Genomic DNA, 15,944 nt, shown 5'->3' with positions numbered 1-15,944 from the left:
CATATGTAGATTTTAAACTAGATGGTTGTGACAGAGAATCATGGACATATTAATTATGGAAAAGGATTAAGAAAATTTAAGAGATGACCGGGCTCAACCATAGGATTCTCTCTAAAATATTGACACTTTCTGGGACGCCTGGGTGGCTCAGTTGGTTAAGCAGCTGCCTTCAGCTCAGGTCATGATCCCAGCGTCCTGGGATCAAGTCTCGAATCGGGCTCCTTGCTCAGCGGGGAGCCGGCTTCTCCCTCTGACTCTGCCTTCCACTCTGTCTGCCTGTGCTCGCTCTTGCTCGCTCTCTCTCTGATAAAAAATATACATATATATATATATAGACACTTTCTGATGTCCTACCCCTCACAAAAAATATACATGTATGATTTTGAATTCGTAGCCACTAAACATTATTTTAAATTCATTTATTCATTAATCTGTCTACTTACTCAATATCCATTGAGTTCCTACTGTCTATGAACCATTTTTCTGGACTTTACATTACTGAACAAAGCAGACAATAATCTCTGCACTTATGAAGCTCATATTCTTCAGAGAATAAAAATCCTTAAACAATAATGACAAAATTTACAAATCAAATTGTATGGTAAAAAGTGATAGGTTTATAAGAGAAATAATATGTAAAACAGAAAGGAAGATTAAAGTTCAGACATCAGTTTATTTAATGTAAAATTATTCATATATTATTAAAGAGGCTATGTAACTATATATAATGCATTGCTTTATAAATAGAAGAAATATATTTTTTTCTCCAATAAAATCCAAGATTTTATTTAAATTCAAGTTAGTTAACATATAGTATAGTATTGGTTTCAAGAATAGAATTTAGTGGTTCCTCATTTATATATAACACCCAGTGCTCACCACAACAAGTGCTCACCTGAATACCCATCAGCCATTGAACCCATCCCCTGCCCATCTCCCCTCCGGCAACCCTCAGTTTATTCGTTATAATTAAGAGTCTCTTAGGTTTGCCTCTCTCTCTGTTTTTGTCTTATTTTATTTTTCCTTCCCTCCCCCTATATATTTAAATAAGAAAGATCACCCTCTATCCATTAACTAAATATAATCTTAACTGGTTTCCAAGGAGAGGCCCCAGTTCTAATTGATATGGAACCACAAACTGGTGACCTCCCATTTATGCTTGTTAAGAATTTTGTCATGGCACTGGGAGAACAAGCAGACATAAGCAGAGTCCTCAATCATTAGGTTTCCCTAAAATTTCATGAAATCTCTTGAACTTGATCCTGAGAATTGGTGCAGAGTTCTCTAACATTTGTTGCAAATACCAAGCAAGTTACCTTTTCACTTGCTTTCCCCATTCATTTCCTGGAACACTCCTACCATAGGTCTCTTTCATAACCAGAGTTGTATAACCAGAGTGTCACCCAAATGTCTTACCTTCGAAGATCACATTCTTCCACTCTTTCAAAAATCTGTCTCAACACTTCATGTCATGTCGTATCTTTTACTTTCTTTTTAGCACCAAAGCTATTTTTTCTTTGTTTCCTTTATATTTCTCTCCTTCCTCCTTGAGTCCAGATTTAACTCCCATTTGTTGCCTGTGCCATTCATAGCTATTCCCAAGGTGTCACCCAAAGCCTGGCAGAGTAGATGTTCAATAAATATTTGATTGATGAACCTCTTTAATAGTTCTTGGTTAAAATTTTACGAAGAGTTTATTTTTCCCATTAAGTTAGCATTTGCACATCAGCTGAATGACCAGTTCAAGAGGAATTATGGAAATTAATTACTGGTACAATTTTTAAAATGGTGTAATTTAATGGTTAAGTAAATAGAAACAGGAATCCATGTCCTGGATTTGTTACTCCTGGATGTCTTTACTTGTGAAACAGAGATAATTTTAATGTCCACCTTAAGTTTTATAGAATAACTAAAATTCTCATCTTTGTGATTGCAGCTGTGAATATTATAGAAGGAAAACAAAAATAAGTATGACACATTGCTCACATGTTCAACAAAACTAGCCTTGTCTTCTAGAGCCTAGCTGTTTTAGAGACTCGTTAAGCTTAGTTCTTTTTAGGAAAAAAGAGAAAAAAAAGATTGTATTATAGATGAGGCATATCAAAGTTTCTGAGGATATGGCTACTGACATCAGTATTCACTGGAAATTATCTATAATTTCTGCAACATACTTTGATCTGATGTTCCTCAGTTCTGCTTTGTGTCCCTAGGGACATCAAATGTCAAAATCAAGGTTTACTGCAATATATACTTTCAGTGTACTTTCCTTTCTCTAATCCAAATTTATTAAGAAAAATGTTTTTACTGCCTGGGTAAATATTGTGAGTTAAATTTTATCTATACATGTTATGTGATAGCAGCTTAGTAATTCTCTTGGCCCAGTCACTCAGCAGAATTTCTATTAAAGTAGTGCCACTTAGAATAAATATTCTCATTACACCCAAATATATATTCTCTTTATCATTGTGTGAAATTCCTTGGGACTCAAATGTGTCCATTAAAAGTCCTTTTATAAAAGCAGAGATCAGAGTCAAAGCTCTTATGAAAATATGAATATTGAGAAGAAAATACATCAGAAAAAATTGGTTATGTCCTTCTAGACCTGAGAAATTCCAATGACTCTTCATTAAAGTGACCTTGGAAGTTGATGTGTTTTTAAAATGTAACCTTATTTGAAGAGGGAGAATTATTTACATAGGATACCCTATATTAAAGTTTTAGTCCATCTGTTATAGGTTGAATTGGGTTCCTCCCCTCTGCCACGGCAAATTCATAAGAGACCTAACATCCAGAATGTGACTTTATTTGGAAATTGCTTTGCTGCAGATGTAATTAGTTAAGATGAGGACTTTAGTGTGGGCCCTAAACCAATGTGACCAGTGCCATTATGAAAAGGAGAATTTTGGACACACACAGGGTAAGTACCATGTAAAGATGAAAGCAGATGATTCAGGCAATTGGGTGATATTTCTACAAGTCAAAAAACACCAAAGAGTACCAACAGCTATTGAAAGCCACAGGATAGAGGGTAAGTATGAACCAGCTTATTCCTCATAGCACTCAGAAGAAACCACTGTTGCCACCTCAATCTTGGACTACTACCTTCCAGAACTGTGAGACAATGAATTTCTGTTTAAATCACTCCATTTGCGGTGCTTTGATGAGCAACACCAGCAAACTAATACATTATCATAATGAAATATGTATGAAATATGAGAGTTGGCAAACAATTCTGGCTTTAGACAGAAGTGCAGTCTATATGGCCTAAGTCCTAGAAAAACATAGGCATCATAAAGGACTCCTTCATAAAACATTTGTGAATGTTTTATGTAGTAAAAAAAAAAATGTTTTCCTGATCATGCCTGATTTCCTGTATCACTGATTAATTCTGCACTATTAAGCATTGCTCTAGAATTGTTATTTTAATATTCCCAACAGATGTAGCCAAACTTACTGAGTAACAACTATACCCAAGTTACTCTTCTGAGGTGATTTCTCCACTTGTATTAGGTACATTTCCATCCTTTAAAAAACTGCCATTTATTTAACAAGACAGATGCAGACCAGTGGCTCTAGTTTAAGGTAATAAGTGCTATATACCAGCAATCAATGACTAGATTTCTACAGAACACTTACTACATGCCAGACACTGCTAACACATTATAAAGGTTACTCCAGTTCATCCCCCAAAATGTATATGGCATGGATAATGCCAAAAACACCCATTATACAAGTGAAGAATTTCAGACCCATTTCCTTAACTAAAATGCTAAAACCAAGGGTTAATATACTTCTGTGATAACAGAGATGAATGAGAATCATGCATTTAAAAGAAATGCAAATCAGAAAGGTTTCGGAGAAAAACAAAACAAATAAAAACATTTGGCATTTTAAGTGGATCTCAAGATGTCTGAGAGTTTCCAGGCACATAATTAGAGGAAGAAGAACACCCTTCTTTGAGAAAAGAGAGGGTACAAGAGTAAATACATCATTGACCTTTGAGTGTAACACTCTTCCCTAGAATATGACAAGGAACAACTAGATGGATGACATTCCTTCATCTCTGCCCCTGCCACCCCACTCTGCAAATAATTTAGCAATTAGCTATGCTGGTATTTCGGACCCAACTGGTCGAACCCCTAATCTAACCATCGAATCCTCCCCTCTGCTACTCTGACCCTTACATCCTGCATTAGTTGCCGGGACTCTCCAGTCCTGTGCCCATCCCACCTCTGTCATTTAACTTACACTATCTCTCAACATACCTAGCTGCCAGGTATGAGGCAATCCTCATTTCTCAAATTCACCCAGGTAATTCTAGTGCAGATGAAACCTTGGCAATATTTTGAGGAAACAAATGATGAGTCAGTGTCTGATATACATTAACTAATGAAACTTAGCTCCAACAGGTATATATTTATTTTGTTAAATACTGCTTTCCTAAATGAAGATTTTAAATTGGTTTTTTATTTTGTTTGTGTATCTCTCTCTCATCTAATTTTGGGAGAAAGGGGGTTTTGATTTTTCATCCAATATCTGCCTAGTATATATATATATATATATATATATATATATATATATATATATACTTTGTTAGTGTAAAGTTCTCCATGCTTACTCGTTGACCAGAATGTTACTATAATAAGCATAGCAATAATAAATCTACATAGTAATTGTGAAAAGGAAGTTATTGCCTAAAAAAATGTTCACTATAATTTTTGTAGACTGACATTGGCTTTGTCCTGAAAGTGCAAATTAACATGACTCTTTGGATACCTAACTTTAAAGGAAAAAACAAACAAACAAACATACAAACAAAACGCACATACACACACACACACACACACACACACACAAACCCAAAAAAACCACAGCATGGTTTGTTTCTCAGAAAGCTAGCATGAACGTCCATAGGTTCATGATATTGTCAACTAACGTTGATTCCCAAATCAGAGCTCCACAAAGATTGGTTTTGCTTGAATTCTTCCTTGTTTTGTATCCTTAAGATTTTTTTTTAAATATTTTAGTTATCCATTTGACAGAGAGAGATCACAAGTAGGCAGAGAGGCAGGCAGAGAGAGAGGGGGAAGCAGAATCCCCACTGAGCAGAGAAGTCCGATGCGGGGCTCGATCCCAAGACCCTGAGATCATGCTCTGAGCCGAAGGCATAGACTTAACCCACTGAGCCACCCAGGCACCCCCATTAAGATTTTTGAAATGGAAAACCTGGGTCTTATTTCAGAAATTCTGAGTATATAGGTCTTAGCCGAGTGATCCGTAATTTCAAAAACCTTTTCAAATAAGTCTGTTAACAGCCAGGTTTGGGAAACACCAACCATTAAAAGTGTGTTTTTTTTTTTTTTTAAGGTTTTATTTATTTATTTGACAGACAGAGATCACAAGCAGACAGAGAGGCAGGCAGAGAGAGGGGGGAGAAAGCAGGCTCTCCGCTGAGCAGAGAGCCTGATGCGGGACTCGATCCCAGGACCCTGAGATCATGACCTGAGCCGAAGGCAGCGGCTTAACACACTGAGCCACCCAGGCGCCCCAGAAGTGTGTTTTTTAAATCAATAGCTTCAGAAGACAACAGAGGATTCCTGTATGAAACTTCATACTCAAAACACATATTCCTAAACTCTTTACTGATATTACTGCCTTAGAACCTCAAGGTACAGGAGCCTAGGATTATATTTTTAAGAAAATGTTCCTGGTGATTCTAATGTGTGCCAGTCTTGAGAATGACAGGACAGCTTATAATACAAATGGTGCTAAACAATTAAATTCAGGGAGGGGGGAGTTTATTTCTGCGTTTTGTCTTTTTTTTTTTTTTTGTCTGTTTTTTTTTTTTTTTAATTTCCATTGTAAAAGCTTAATCTTTCTCAGTGATCAGAGGATATGATGCTATCCAGCAAAAAACAGACAACAAAGAGAAGGGCAGTTATAGGGGTTTGGGGAGTTTCTGAGGCAGAACACTAAATTAAAGGTCAGCAGAAGAGCATTCCACTTTTAGCTCTGGTACTATTTAGTTGTTTTACCTCCTATCATTTAACTTAGCTTCTCTAACCTTCAGATTTCTAATCTGTTAAATGAGGAAGTTATCACATGAATAGTTTCTCGAGGCATGCATTTTTCCTGCTGCAGTACATATTTTTCAAACAGAATCTTACAACCCAAATCTGTTAAAGAGGAAGTTTCTCTAATTGAAATGGGGCCAAAGCTCCCTAGGTTAAACTTGGAAGTCCCTTTACACATGTTAGGGGTCCAATGAAAACAATTTGGAAAGCAATGAACTAGATGATCTTGAAGATTCTTCCAAGACTTTTATTGTGTATTTGCACAATTCTGGAAAGAGAAGGGAGCTGGTTTTATCTTCTCTTTGTAAGTCAGAATTAATAATCCCATGGAAACACAGACTAAATCTGTAAATTGAATTTTCCTTGAGAGAGAAAACTGTGTCCTGGAAGTTTTCTAATGTTTAAAATAAACGACAGCAGTAAAAATCTTATTTTAAAAAGCTGAGTTAGTGCCATGCAAAGATTAAATTTCCTAAAATATTCTCATGTTATATAGCATAGCTTTTCTTCTGCATAGGAAATAGTATGTGTCCTTGAACATTGTTGATATCTCTGTTTAAAAATATAAAATGGCAGGCTTTATTATCCTGTCAATGTATCAAATTCTTCTGTTTTAATAAAACCAGACTTATCCTAAACCCTTGTGCCAAAAGGGACACTGACAGTCTCTTTCCTGAACATAGATAACAATCACTCTACTTGTCTTGCAGATTCTGATTCAAACCAATGCTGGAGGATAAAATATTTACAGCATTATTTAAAAAGTTATTTTAGAAGGACTTCACATTAACCAAATTTATGAGTTACCGATGCTTCGAAATATAACTTTTGTCTTATTGTTGTTACCATTCTGTGTATCTCCCAACGTTTATCATAAAAATTTTTCAAACTTATGGAAAATTTGGAAGAATCGTACAACACCCTATACAGTCGATAATAAATACTTCACCACATTGGCTTTAACACATATATATCCGTCTAGCCACTTCTCTATCCTATCATCTTATATGCCCTTTTTGTGGATGTAGTTCATCTCTCATAGGTCGGATGATATCTAATAATTCCTCGTTACTAACCCAGTACATTTCACTCCTAGAGTCTTCATCCTGAATATCACTAACTAAGTTCAATATTTTCATTTATTTATTTTAATGGAAAGGTAATGAATAGGATGTACAAATCTGGTGTGCCATTTGCTGAGTTTTGACAAACGAATATAGTTTTGTTACATCAAGATATTGAACATCACCATCACCCCCAGAAAAGTCATTTGTGTCTCTTTCCAATCAATTTCTGCTTCTCTCAACCCCAGCCAGATGCAACAACTGTTATGATGATTTTCATCGTAGACTGACTTCGTATATTCTGAAGCTTTCTTTCACTCTGCGTAATGTTTATGAGATACATCAGTACTTTTGCGTGTATCCATGGCTTGTTCTATTTTTATGTTAAACAATATTCCACTTTATGACTATATCACAGTTGTTTTGTTTCCTTTTACATTCTCTTGTTAATGAAATTTTTAGCTGTTTAAATTTGTCAGCCATCATGAATAAAACTCTTGTGAACATTTTTATGGATTTCTTCTTGTGAATACATGTATTTTTTCAAATAAGAGTCACTAAGGAGCTTTATATTTAGTTTTATAAGAAATGACAAGAATTCTTTCAAAGTTGCTGTAGTAGTTTATACACTCACCCACCAACAGTGTGAGAGTTTCTTCACTCCATATCCACACCAGTATTTGATGCTGTCAATCTTTTTAATTTAAGTCCTTCTCTTATTGGAGTTGTAATTTTAATTTGCAAGTACTGATGACTAATAATGTCGAGTGCATTTTAATATGCTGACTAGTCATTTGTATAACTTCCTTTTTGAAGTATTCAAAAATTGTTGACCACGTTTCAGGTAGCAAAATGTCCAAGGATTAAACATTAGGTAATCACAGAGTGATAATAAAGTGAAGTAAAACACAAAACTCACATAATCCAGTAGAAACAATCGGGGTAAGTGGGAGCTGCTCCAGATATTTCCTAGAAGAAATGCTAGAAGTGACATGTGTAAAGATACACACAACCATTACTCTGAGTAGCAGAACGAACGGTAAGAAAATTGCCACATTCAACTGGTTATCTACCTGAACAATAGATTTGACCTAGCTTCTGTTGAATGTTGAAAATAGATTTCTACTCTTATTTTTATTTATTTATTTTATTTGACAGACAGAGATCACAAGTAGGCAGAGAGGCAGGCAGAGAGAGAGGGAGGAGGAAGCAGGCTCCCTGCTGAGCAGAGAGCCGGATACCCCAGAACCCTGAGATCATGACCTGAGCCAAAGGCAGAGGCTTTAACCCACTGAGCCACCCAGGTGCCCCTCTACTCTTATTTTTAAAGCAATAAGATTATGTTATGGAGAATTAGAGTGATTATACTCAAAAAAACATTTCATATCCTCTTACCTGATAACAATATTTTAGAGTAGTTGGCAAATATATGAAAAAGGAATTGTTTGTAAAATTACCTGCTGTAGTAAAGGTAGAGTATAGGACATTGAGAAAGCAGAGAAATAATCTTTTTTTTTTTTTATAAACATATATTTTTATCCCCAGGGGTACAGGTCTGTGAATCACCAGGTTTACACACTTCACAGCACTCACCAAAGCACATACCATATAAATAATCTTTTAAAGTTACAGTTTTAAAACATTCACTCTGAAATTTTCTTAACATAAACTTTCTATAAATAGAATATCTAGATGTCCACGCAGCTGCATGATTTAAATAACATTTTTGACATGAGGTTTGGGGTAACATCAAGCATTTTATTTTTAGTATGTTTTCTCATAAGTGCTGCAAAAAAGAAAGCCTTCTGAATATATGAGTATCACAGATAAATGAGGTTCATCCTGTTGGAAAATGTTTATTTCTTGTTTGTTTCTACGCCTGTGTCATCCCTAACTTTTGTGGATATGAAAGTCACTTTTTTAAAACTCACTATAAATAATAAGCAGTAACTTAATCCCTAGAAAAATTCACCTTTGATGTCTGAATAAACTTTTCATTGTCACAATGTAGGCTCCATTTGAGCAGAGATCCGATCTGTTTCACCCAAACGTATAGTCTTGGTGCCTAGAAGAGCGCTAGTAGGTACTCAGTTAATGTGTAAATACATTAATAAATGCTTTAAAAGTAACAAATCTTCAAATATCTGAAACAGAGTTCTGGGAAGGAGACTGAGAAAGCGAGACAGTTAAGAATTGATCTTAGTAGGAACAACTTTGAAAGAGCTTTATTTCTAAAATTGAGGGACTCGACAAAGTTAAACTCACAAACCCTCCTGGATAATTCATAGAGAGATTTCCTGAGTCCCAAAGTAAACACCCAGCTCTAAGACTGCATTGCGTCATGAATATTCCAAGAGATGAGAGGCAGGAAATATCTTTTTTTTTTTTTTTTTTTTTTTTTTTTTTTTTGTTTAGGAAATATCTTTGAAAACATGTCTTTCATGTCCCAGGCAGATTCTGGTAAAGATGAGTTGACAATGACAGGCAGACTTTTCCCTTCCTTGTGGTTTGGTAAATGTAATATTTATTTATTACTGTCTTAGAATTTTGGTTGCATTTGTTCCATTTATCATGGACCACTTCTAAAATGTAAAAACCTTGTCCTTGGTTTTTTCTTCCTTATAAGTTAGCATGCATTGTATGTAACGGAAAATTTCCCCGGAATAAATTTATTCTCATCACCTGTTCTCTGAGAAAGGGCTTTGAGGTTCAGGATGATTGATTGGCTACAGAGCTCTGGTTTGGGGCCACTGTCATTTGTCATGTTAAAATCCATTAAAATGAAAGGAAACTTTTGCCCAAAATAGAACATCAGACTTACCAGGGATATCCTACATGGCCATTGCAACCACCTAAAGATACCTTTTCATGATTATGCTTGGTGGTGTTGCTGGTGTAGACAGCAAGTGGGTTTGTCTTTGTTTTCACGAGTCTTTCTTCAGTCTACACAGGTCATGAAGGCAGGAACTCATGTGTCTGGTATTTTATCATCAGTGCCTGTCAGAGCGGCTGATATAGAGTAAGGGGGAGGCTGTTTGTTGAATTGATGTATAAAGTTGATGTTAGCACTAAGAGGTAGGTGTTGGCAATAAGAAATGGATGAGACTATCTGTGTGGTCAGAGAGAGTCAGTTTAATGGAGGAAAGAGATATGTGTATGATTATTATACAGATTGGGAAAAAACACCACTATTTGCAAACAGCCCAATGCCGTGGCAGCATTAATTCAGACTCACATACGTGGATAAGCTCGAGTAAGGTTTTCTAGAGAAGGCACCAGAGTAAACTGTTGAAATAAATTTAAGATTTAGCCAATTAGAAAGGAAGAAATCAATAAAGAACTTAGCAAACTCAACACCCAAAGAACAAATAATCCAATCAAGAAATGGGCAGAGGACATGAACAGACATTTCTGCAAAGAAGACATCCAGATGGCAAACAGACACATGAAAAAGTGCTTCATATCACTCGGCATCAGGGAAATACAAATCAAAACCACAATGAGATATCACCTCACACCAGTCAGAATGGCTAAAATCAACAAGTCAGGAAATGACAGATGCTGGCGAGGATGTGGAGAAAGGGGAACCCTCCTACACTGTTGGTGGGAATGCAAGCTGGTGTGGCCACTCTGGAAAACAGCATGGAGGTTCCTCAAAATGTTGAAAATAGAACTGCCCTATGACCCAGCAATTGCACTATTGGGTATTTACCCTAAAGATACAAACGTAGTGATCCAAAGGGGCACGTGTACCCAAATGTTTATAGCAGCAATGTCCACAATAGCCAAACTATGGAAAGAACCTAGATGTCCATCAACAGATGAATGGATCAAGAAGATGTGGTATATATACACAATGGAATACTATGCAGCCATCAAAAGAGATGAAATCTTGCCATTTGGGACAACATGGATGGAACTAGAGCGTATCATGCTTAGCGAAATAAGTCAAGCAGAGAAAGACAACTATCATATGATCTCCCTGATATGAGGAAGTGGTGATGCAACATGGGGGCTTAAGTGGGTACGAGAAGAATAAATGAAAGAAGATGGGATTGGGAGGGAGACAAAACATAAGTGACTCTTAATCTCACAAAACAAACTGAGGGTTGCTGGGGGGAGGGGGTTTGGGAGAAGGGGGTGGGATTATGGACATTGGGGAGGGTATGTGCTTTGGTGAGTGCTGTGAAGTGTGTAAACCTGGCGATTCACAGACCTGTACCCCTGGGGATAAAAATATATGTTTATAAAAAAATAAAAAATTATTAAAATTCAAAAAAAAAAAAAAAGAAAGGAAGAAATCAGTATTCTAAGAAGAGACGATAGGAACCAGCGAAGAATGTCTGATGGCATATATCTGAGTTCCCTGCAGCAAGAATGTTTTCTTTCCACTTTGTTTTCAATTTCTGATTGTTTCTCTTCTTTCCCCTTTACCCTAACAGAAGTACCAGCACCAGCCCATATTTCCTCCAAAGAAAGAGAAACTCAGTTACTGTAAGAATAATAATCATAACATTTCTTAAAATGGTGTAAAAGTCAGATTCTCACCCTAGAATGTGTGAAGACAGAAGTCCTGCTTAGACTATTCAGGATTTTAACTTCTGTATCTTGTTAATACTGCTTTATTTAAATTACAAGGGGTTTTATCTGGAAAATCCTCTTTTTGCCCAGGCTATATGGTGCTAAAGTTTCCACTGAGGGCATTGGCTGAAAGTGTAAGCAAGATCCATTATGCAAGATCTTGGGCACATGGATTATGAAGCAAAATTTGGAGGGAAAGAAATATCTATGATTATAGTGAATCCCAATTCCATTTTTCTCTTTGTTGTCGCTTAAAACCTTGGGGTCATTTTTGATGCCTTTTTCCTTTCATATACCACTTCCAATTGTCACTTTCATTTTGGCACGAACATATAAATATATTTAGGATCCAAAACTATTGAATACTTTTGTCACCTTCACCCATGTCCAAGCCCTCTTTATCTTTTGCTTAGGTTATTGTAACAGCGTTCTAATGAACTCATCCTCCTGCTTCTCCCCACTCACTCGACATCTACTTAACCAAAGATCCTGAACAGTTCTGTGAAGACATAATTGAGATTGTGTCATTCTTCTGCTCAAAACCCTGAAATGGTTTTCCTTCTCTCTCAGAATTAAGAACAAAGTCTTTAGAGTGACTCAAAAGATTATCTACATGATCTGCTTCCCAGTTACCTTGGAATCCTTATGCTCTCTATTCTCCTTCCTTACTGCTCTGCCCTGCCCAACTGGCTCCCTATGATGTTTATAACTTGTCAGGCCTGCTTCTGTCTCAGGGCCTTTGCACTTGAGGTCCTTTCCAGCTGGAGTGCTTTTCATCTCTATTAGGCCCCTTATTCAAATGTCATGAGCCCTCAAATGACCAAATATTTTATCCAGCTAATCTATTTGTAGAATGCTTTCTTTAAACAAAAAAATCCCAACATTCACAAAAATATTGTATGAAAAATAATAAATGTAAAACTAAATATAGTATTTGCCATATACATATATGTTGTGTATATATATGTGTATATGTATATATATGTGCGTGTGTGTGTGCTTTTATAGATCCTGTGTAGAATTTTTAAAAAATGCATTGTTAGTCATTGGTAAGAAATTGGGAACTTTGAACATGTTATTTTTTTCTCTGTAGACTACAGTCTTTATTATAGAGTATACATTTTTATAGAGATTCCCATCTGCTGTATTTCACAGGACTAACACTGAAAGAAAAATTAATCAAATTATTGATGTCAACTAACTTCAATAAATGGTTTTCCTGATAATTATTTTTGGTATTATTGGTAATGGAAATTCTGATGAAACTATCATTTCTAATATCTAGCTCTCAGTGTTTGAGAATAATTCGAAGTTAAAGATTTTGTAACAAGATAACTCTTTAATAAAAAGCATTTGTTTTTTAAGTAGTGGGATGGTCTCCTTTTTTTTTCCCAATTCCCAATAAAAGTTAAGAATTTTTAAAAGTGAATTAACTTTCTATTAAATGTAGGCCAGGTATGTCAAACATAGTTATAAACATGGAAAATAACAAATAACAGCCATTAAGTCCCATTTGATACAAGGAAATTAGGCTTCTAGATTTATGAGCTTATACTGGCCCTGTAGTTGAAAGCTGGTTGGCATGTTGACATAGTAAGATGCTATGCTAGTGATTTTGAGTATCCAATTATAACCACCTTGTCTATCCATTATACCCATGTCCATTTATTATGATTTGAATTTGTACACAGATTACTAGTAATAATTGCAGTCAACATGATTAAAATGATTTGTGTGAAAGCATGATAGTCTTTAAGAAAATGTAATTTTTGCCTGAAAGTAGACGAGGAAAGCCCCATTCTGACCTTGGAAGTTTTGCTACGGCCTACTTATCTCTCCAAATTCTACTCTCTTAGAGACTGTTTTTGTCAGGATAGAAACAGGAAAGTAGAAACATCTCTAAATATTTAAATTGGGAGTTAATTTAACTTAGAAAATTAGTTACGTAATAACTCAGAAGCCAACAAGGGAAGGGGAGAAAACCCAGAAATTATTAACAGAAAGAATTCACTCTTACCTCTCATTTGGAGAAACTGAGGGAGGGGGTGAGTTTACTGGAGCCAGGCCGTGGTCTCCTGTTTGAACCTGGATCCATGACAGGGATTTTCACAGTGTTTTGAGGAGTGGTATGGTGAAAGTTAGGAGCAACAGGTCAAGAGGGACCAATGATGAAGCAGCCAGTGAAAAAAGACTGGCTGAAAAAGACCACTTGATATTGGGGAAAAGGGGATAAATGACCAAATGGTCATAAACATTCTAGAGCTGAAGATAAGGGCAAACAGGAAATACACCTGATTGGTTCAGTCATTTGTTCAATCAACTTTTGTTGAATCAACAACCAAACATTCATTAGGTACTTACATCATATATTAAAAAAGGAAAATAATGGAATCTCAGTCTTTGTGGACCAACAATGCCATTTAGAAGAGACCAGAATTGCAACATCCATATCAATATATATGACAAATTAATAGAGGTATGCTTGGTGGGCTATTGGCGCTCAACAGAGTGAGTAAACTAGAAGTAGAGTACTTCAAGAAAGGAAGTAACTCTTCCTTCTTAATTTAAAAAGATTAGTAGAGCGTATCATGCTTAGCGAAATAAGTCAAGCAGAGAAAGACAACTATCATATGATCTCCCTGATATGAGGAAGTGGTGATGCAACATGGAGGCTTAAGTGGGTAGAAGAATAAATGAAACAAGATGGGATTGGGAGGGAGACAAACCATAAGTGACTCTTAATCTCACAACAAACTGAGGGTTGCCGGGGGGAGGGGGTTTGGGAGAAGGGGGTGGGATTATGGACATTGGGGAGGGTATGTGATTTGGTGAGTGCTGTGAAGTGTGTAAACCTGGTGATTCACAGACCTGTACCCCTGGGGATAAAAATATATGTTTATAAAAAATAAAAAATTAAAAAAAAAAAAAAAAGATTAGTGGACTTTTACTTGTTGAAATTAATACTGAGAGGTGTGCCTAGCCATAGAAGTGTAGGAGGTGCATTTTGATGGTGGGGTCATGGGATTTCAAGAAATCTGGAATGGCCAGGACACCTGGGTGGCTCAGTTGGGTAAGCTGCTGCCTTTGGCTCAGGTCATAATCCTGGGGTCCTGGGATCGAGTCCCGCATCGGGCTCCTTGTTCGGCAGGGAGCCTGCTTCTCTCCCTGCCTCTGCCTGCCTCTCTGCCTTCTTGTGTATATTCTTTCTCTGGCAAATAAATAAAATCTTAAAAAAAAAAAAAAAAGAAAGAAAAGAAAGAAATTTGGAATGACCAAGACAAAAAGCATTTCTGTAGTATCGGGCAATGTTAGAGAAGTCAGCAGAGCCCTGTGGGCTGGACTGCATCGATTATTTTGCCTCAGTCAAGCCCTGCCATGGCCATCTTTCTCATTTAGAATCACTCCATGGATTTGTAGAGCATATCAGTGTGGACAGTGAAAATGACCTTTAACATCTGAAAACTATTCAACATTACACAATTCTCCCCAGAGAATTCATGGCAATTACTATTTTTTTTACATTCTCTACTGTTGAGCTTTATAACTATGTACTGCCCCCAAATTTGGGGGTATCTAGGTAAGGTTTTACTGAGTTAGATTAAAGATCCTTTATATTCTTTGTCATTCCCAGTATCTAAAGTTGTGATCTATACCACTTCCTTTGTTCTGGGGAAACTCTCTAGCTTTGACCAATAAAATGCTGAGAAAGAACGGCCTGTTAGGGACCAGGATTGAAGAAACGGTCAGATTCCATTTCCTGCTCTATGAGCACTATCTGGGAGAACCATAAGAAGTCCACTTACCTTGAGAACAGCCAGTGCATGCTCTCTGATTGAGAGATCTGGATCAGCTCATCCTTCCAGCCACCCAAACAATGACACTGAATCCATGAATAAAGCCAACTGGGTGCTACGGACAATCTAGTTTTCAAGCTGACTAAAACACCTTAATCAAAACTGTGTAAGGGAGAAGAATCACCTAGCAGATCCCTGTCTGAATTTCTTTTATGTCTTTTCAAGGCTTTTTGGTGGGGGCAGTTTACAATAAAATTGTTATGAAATACAGATTTCTCATATACGCTTACCTCCCCATATGCACTCTGTGATCAACATCGCTCCCCAGATAATGTATTTATTACCAAGGATGAACCTATATTGACACATCACTATCACCAAAGCCCATAATTTCACTTTAGTGCTCAGTTTTTCCTATTTTGACACCGGGT

This window comes from Mustela nigripes, chromosome 1, assembly GCF_022355385.1.
Source record: "Mustela nigripes isolate SB6536 chromosome 1, MUSNIG.SB6536, whole genome shotgun sequence".
Lineage (NCBI taxonomy): Eukaryota > Metazoa > Chordata > Mammalia > Carnivora > Mustelidae > Mustela > Mustela nigripes.
This window is presented reverse-complemented; position numbering follows the sequence as displayed.